The 6658-nt window shown below is 36.7% G+C and overlaps 1 protein-coding gene across 1 annotated transcript in view; it reads right to left on the bottom strand.

The window, feature by feature from the left end:
• Nucleotides 1–4972: 4972 nt before the first annotated feature.
• LOC306864323 (protocadherin Fat 3-like) overlaps nucleotides 4973–6658 on the bottom strand; it is a gene marked incomplete at its 5' end in the record, with an annotated part of 58146 nt that continues 56460 nt past the window's right edge. The window contains 1 exon segment of the mRNA XM_079408280.1: nucleotides 4973–6658. This exon segment is cut by the window's right edge and continues 838 nt beyond it.

The raw sequence follows: 6658 nt of genomic DNA, 5'->3' as shown, positions 1-6658 counted from the left end.
GGTGGAATGTAGACACCCACGAGAATGAACGAGCAGAACTCCTGTGGCGAATAGAACGGCTTGCAGTTAATGAAGAGCGTTTCTAGATCTGAACAGCACATCTTCTTTAACACAGTTACATCTGTACACCACCTCTCATTGATGTAAAAGCACACCTGCCGCCGCGAGATTTCCCCGTTGATTCCGTGTCGCGATCTGCTCTGATCAGCGTGAAGTTAGGCAGATGAATCGTGGTGTCTGGTATGTCGCCATTTAGCCAGGTTTCCGTGAAACACAGGGCAGCAGAGTTAGAAAAATCCTTGTTTGTCTGGCAGAGCAGAAGGAGTTCATCCGTTTTGTTGGGTAGAGAGCAGAGATTTGCCAGATGGATGCTAGGCAACGGCATTCTAAATCCGCGCTGACGAAGCTTCACGAGCGTGCCGACTCGCTTCCCCCACCTGTGCCTCCTGTATCGTTTAACCAGAGCTACAGCTCCGCCAACTACAATGCCCAGCAAAACGTCCAAAAAATCTAAATCCGGTAAAAGATTTTGTGGTGTGTTCTGCCGAATGTTCAGCAGGTCATCCCTGGTAAAACTGATTGTATTTGAAAAACAAAAAACTGGAAAAACAAACAAAAACAGTACAAACACTGGAGAGCAACACACAATAGCTGCCATCTTAGCAGTAAAAGTGCAGTATAGATAGGACAGTAGAGAGAGACAATAGGAAAGCACAGGGATGAGAAAGGGGGTATGTTCGGCAAAGGACCTTGAGACGGGAATCAAACTCGGGTCGCTGTGAGCACAGTTGCACTGTATGTCAACGCACTAACCACGAGGCTATTGGCACCAACCAGTAACAAATGTTTTTAAGGCTCTTGAAAGTGTAATACTTTTCTCTGTTTGCTACCTTTACAGTGATCAGTAATGACAAATGCTCCAGAAGCAAATTTGCAGCTCCAGCTTTTCCACTCCCAGATGTCCTGCACCAGCCGAGCAGCTGCCATTTGTGACACCTTTGGGTTCAATCATACTTTTTTAATTTTTAGCTGTTATTTAAGCAGTATAGAATATCACTGACAGGCATGACAGTCTGACACGGCAAAATAATATTATTTCCCTCTGTCCCTCTCTAACCCTACTGAGTTCAGTAATACTGGACGGAAGCATGTGTAATTACTCTGCATTGATCTAAGACTTCTCACCCATGGACACTCGGGTCTGCTGAAAATATCCTCAGGGTATTTTTCTTCATTCCCACTACAAAGTAGCATAAAGACTTGATCTGACACTGCTTGGCAATGATATATTCAAAGAAAATGTGGGAAGCTGGAAAAGTGTCTGAACTGTGCTCTATGTTTCAGTCTTCACAAGCTGTTAAAATAGAGAAAACAAGGCAGCTCTTACATATGAAATTTGCAGGAGTAAAATATTATGAAGCAACAGTTTCTGCTGTTTTGCAACAGTGCTGTGCCTTTTAACTCACCACAAGCTTCTGTTGGAGACTTTTTTCCACATTGTAATGTATTAATTAAGCGTTTTATCGCATAAGCACCAAGGGTTGGCTGCAATACCTATGTTTTTTTCCCAGTATAATCATCAGTTGTTTATAAGCACAACCCCTAGAGACTGAGGAAATACATTGGATAACAGGGATGAATAGACTCAGTGTTCTCAAGCCGAATCACACTGGTACATGGATCTCCATCACTGCAGGAGATCAGTTTAATGAGAAGACTGCTATCTGTAGTGGACTTAAACCCAAGAGCAGAAAACATGTGCTCTGATCTCATTTACACTAATAATAAAAAAAAAAAAAAAAAAAAGACAGAATTTTTTTCCAAAGAGAATTTTACCACTGTTTTAAATGCATACACAGGAGTTTCAATTGTTTTGGGGCTTTTCTATTGTTTTTCTATGTAAAGTAAACATGCACCAGATGGACAGATTTGACCACTGTGCTAGGGTCTTGTGCCTTAAGTACCATTTTGCACATGACAACATTCTAAAAGCACGGTGCTCAAATGAAAACAAGTTCACTTAAAAAAAAAATATATATATATATATATATATATATATATATATATATATATATATATATTTAGACCTTCCTTTTTCTTTAATTACACTTCCCTGCAACTTTTCTATGCAAACACGTTTGATGGCACTCGTGATTTTTGCATGTTACAAAAATGCTGTGTTGAAGTTAAAAGCACTTGTTTATAGAACCGTGTCTCGCAATAGTTTACATGTAATTTGGGTTCCAGTGATAGTTTAGATAAATGTCACAATCTAGCATGCTTTATGACACGGAAGTGATACAGAAAGCTGATTGGCTGTAAATTTTTTATTTCAACACGCCTCACTAAAATAATAATAATAATAATAATACATTTCCAACATATCCAAAACTTCTATAACTACTATTATAAAATAAGGGAGGCAAATTAAATTTAGCTTCCCATATTTTCCCATACAATTGTGTAATTGACCTTCCATTATTGGTCAGTTTAGTAAGGTGTAAAATAAATGTGTGGTTTACAAAACATTGTACGGATCATTCAACTGTGTCAACTGCTAACAGGAGAAGGAGAGAGAGTGTGGTTCACAAACAATTCCGCACAGGAAAACATCGAATTAAACTTTTCTGCTTAATTTCACGTAAAATTTTCGTTTTACCTACCAATTCGTGCACTGTTAGTGAATGCGACAATTTTTAAATAAAATGTACCAATCTTTTACAAGTAGGCTTAATTGTATTTATTTCAGCGGAGTTATATTAAATATAAAATGCTATATTTAATTTAATTCACTTAACCAATATTCATATTTTGAACGAGGAAATTATTACGAACATTAGGTTTTACCACAAATAAAACCAGGGTTACAGTTAAACCCTGGTAACCACAAATTAACCATGGTTTTGCTACACTGACCATAGCTTAACCATGTATTTGTATTAAAACTGTGGTTATGGTAATCAATACACCAAAAAAACATGGTTACTACACTTTTACTATGGTTACTGTCACCATGGTTACTTTTTTTAAGGGATGCAGCCAGAGGTAGCCAATGAGAAACAACTGAATAGTTAATCTCTGAATCCTTCTGCTCAGCCTGCTCTAACAATCATAAAGTAATTAGTCTATACCAATTTAAGCATATTCACATTGACTTTGTCTTAAGTTTCCTCAAGTTTTGTTGTTGTCGTCTGAAATGTAGGAGAAACTTTTCCCAATTATCCCCTCATAAAACTAACAATTTCCCCATTTAAAAAGTCTGGGGAGATTTTCTATAGCTACATGTGTCAGCAAAAGACAAAAAGGGAAAATTTGGCACACCTGAGCACTCTGTAAACATGTCTCTGTTGTCGGTACGTCTCCGTTTCTGGCGCGTGGTGTTATAAGCTTGTGGCGTATGCCAGCAGCATCTGTTCCAAAGCGATGTGTTGAACATCCATGGTGCCAGAGTGCGCGTGCGTGTGTGTGTGTGTGTGTGTGTGTGTGTATCTGTCTGGAGGCAAAGGCAGATGTTTTGCGTGGAGATGAGACCTGGTAAGTGTGTCTAATCTGGGTATTATTCAGTAGACTGTGTGAGTATAATCACCCCTAACTCTCTCATGTCTCTGAGCAGAAACAGGGGAACGATAATCCTGCATCTCTCCCCCACTGCTTATATAACCAGCCATCTTTCTGTCAGTCCAACGGCTTGTTCTCACTTGTTTTAAAAGTCAAAGGAAGGGAGTGTGGATTCTCTAGTGGTTGAGTATATTTAAAGATGTTAACACCAGTATTAATTCAGAGGGATTATGACTGGTTTCATTTCCTCGTAAATTATCCTCCTTGCATTCTGCGTTGCATGTTTGATTTAGTGGAAGTCGAAGCAGCTGTGAGATTGTGGTGGTTTGACCTTGTGGATCCACTGTGCTTAGGCTTAATTACCCATCAGTCTTCGGTGTTGGAATGTGATTGGCATCATTTTGGAAAGCAGTGAAATTGTTTAACTCACAAGAGACTATGGAAAACAGAGATAGCCTATTGTAAAGAGGTGGAAATGAAACATTTTTAATGAAACGATTTTGTGATGTTATTGTGAATTTGCGTAATGTCCGATAAAACAAAAGTATCAAACTCAATCTCATTATAAAACCTGACTTTTTTATGAGGTGGCAATTTCATATTTCGTACAATGTGATTAAAACAGAATAAAACATATGTATGATTTTAGAAGAAATGTAAGCAACCCTAAACCTAACAGCCAACAGCAGGTCAGATATAAATTCATATGAAATAGCCAGTTATTTGCCAAAACATTACATTTATGGAAGCTTGGTGGAAGCTCATCTCTGATGAAACCAATGTCTTCTTGGAGAAGTCCCAATACAACAAAGTGAAAAGGCCCAGAAATGAAAGTGTCATTATGTTTCGATCATATAAGCCGGATTCCTGGAATCTTGCCCATAAACAAGCTTTGGATCATGCAATCGGATTGTGTTGTCTCCTGTACAGTTGTCTCTTTAAATGCACAAATAATGCATTTGGAAATTCTGGAGTGTCTTAAATTGTTTGCGTTCAACAAGAGTGGCCTTTTGTGCACTTCTTCCACAAAAGATGGAACACAAACAATGATGTGACAACTGCATAAAAAACTGGAAACTTGTGGCTTTCTGTTGTGCACAAGGAAGACTGGCTTGTGCAAAGATTTGTTTAGCTCATTATGTGTAATAACGTCAGTCTAACTGTTCAATTAAGTGTCAGTCAGGAGGATTTTAATAGGAGCAGAAATTTTCATCAATTGTAAAATCACAAAATTTGCATAAAGTAACTGTTTTTTTCAGAGAATAGAAGCTTCTCTCGTAGAAGAATTACATAAATATGAGTTAATCTTATAGCCATGAAAAGATTGTGATGAGCAGTTGTGCCAAAACATCTTTACTTTTGAGATATACTCAGAAATCCTTGTTAAATCAATGTGAAGATGCATGGTAGCTGTAGTTCTTTTTTATTTTACACTGGACAATGCATTTTATCCATACATACAAGGTGATTTCTACACATTAAATGGACAACATTAACATGTATGAGCACAACACAGATCATCAGAACCTCTGACCCACAGGGTCATCCTGAAAACCATTAAAATAATCAGATATATTGCTTTAAAAAAATATTCCTTGGTTTGTTTACAGAAACAAACTAAATTTAAAATTAAATAAAACGTTCTTCATGCTTTTTCCTTTATGCTTATGCCTTGTAAAATGACTCTGGACTCTACAAAGGCGCTATAAAAACAATAATAAAAAAAAATAATTCCATAAGTCTATGCATGATCACTAAAACGAGGTATTAAAAATATCTAAAATATTTATCAAGGACAAACAAAATAATAATTATGTCATAATTAAAGAAACATTTCAGATTTAGTTTTTCAGTATGATTTTTATACTGTATATATTATATGGGCAATTGCTACTGGGCATGAAGGAAAACAGAGATATAAGCATAGTATGAAAAAAAATCCCTTTTGTAGCCACAACCTCAAGGTAACCTTAATGAGAACTTTTTTCTTCAACATACAGTAAGTCTATAGCATTCTAAACCATGTGTCAAAATTGCTCCCTCCTAAACTAAATCAAAATCACAAAAACGGCAGCATAAACAGCAAAACACTAAAATGCCAGCTGTGCGATGAGAGATTAATATGTACTTGTCATGTATACAAACAGCTCTACATAAACAGCTCTTCATTTATGTAAAACGCACCTGTGTGCTTTCATTTCTGGAATCATTTTGTGTATGCATACATTAGAGCCATACAAACCTTGAAGCTTTGACAAAAATGTAATTACATGAACTTGTTTTTCTCCACAGCTTCTATATAGTCCATGGTATGAAACAGGTTTCCTCTGTTCTTCAAGACTGTTGTCATAGCAAAACACTGGCTGTCCAAGGAGCTTTATGGAAGATTTGGTCCTCCTTAGTCATAAATATCAGCAGCACTTAACCATTTTGATTCCAAGGTCACGCATTGTCCACAGGATTATTCAAAGGCCCCAAGACTTTTTACTAAAACTAAGACTTTATATCCAGTTTTTCTTAACTGTTTTACTCCATTTCTACCTGATAAAATAATAATTTCATGGCATTTTATGCATTTATTAATTTCCATCAATTTAGTTTTCCAGGTCTAGTAATAACACTTTTAAAATAGTCTCATATATCCATGTTTTCCAAGACTGTAGGAATCCGGTATTTCTTTTTTCAATTAAAAAGATGTTGAGGGGGTCAAAAGAACAGTATCTTGGTTTTAAATCTTTTGACGTCATCTTGAGACCCCCTTGTGAGTTTGCTGAGGTCTCCTGGTTGAGAATCACTGCTGTATATGGATTCCATTAATAAAATATGTGGTTTCTCAATAAACACAGTTGCATACCTACACAAACACACTATCACCATGTTTTTCAGATGCACTCATGGAAAAGTATGAGTTAAGAATGTTCTCACACACATCTAGTTAAAGGATAGTTCACCCAAAAATGAAAATTTACTCACCTTTACATGGTTCCAAACCTGTATGACTTTCTTCAGTAAAAAATAAAAGATGATATTTTGAAGAATGTCTATAAAGTCATGGGATCCATTGGGTTTGGTCCTCCAATCCAATTGGTTTGGAATTAAT

The sequence above is a fragment of the Barbus barbus genome (assembly GCF_936440315.1).
Source record: "Barbus barbus genome assembly, chromosome: 45".
NCBI classification, from domain to species: domain Eukaryota; kingdom Metazoa; phylum Chordata; class Actinopteri; order Cypriniformes; family Cyprinidae; genus Barbus; species Barbus barbus.
This window is presented reverse-complemented; position numbering and strand designations above follow the sequence as displayed.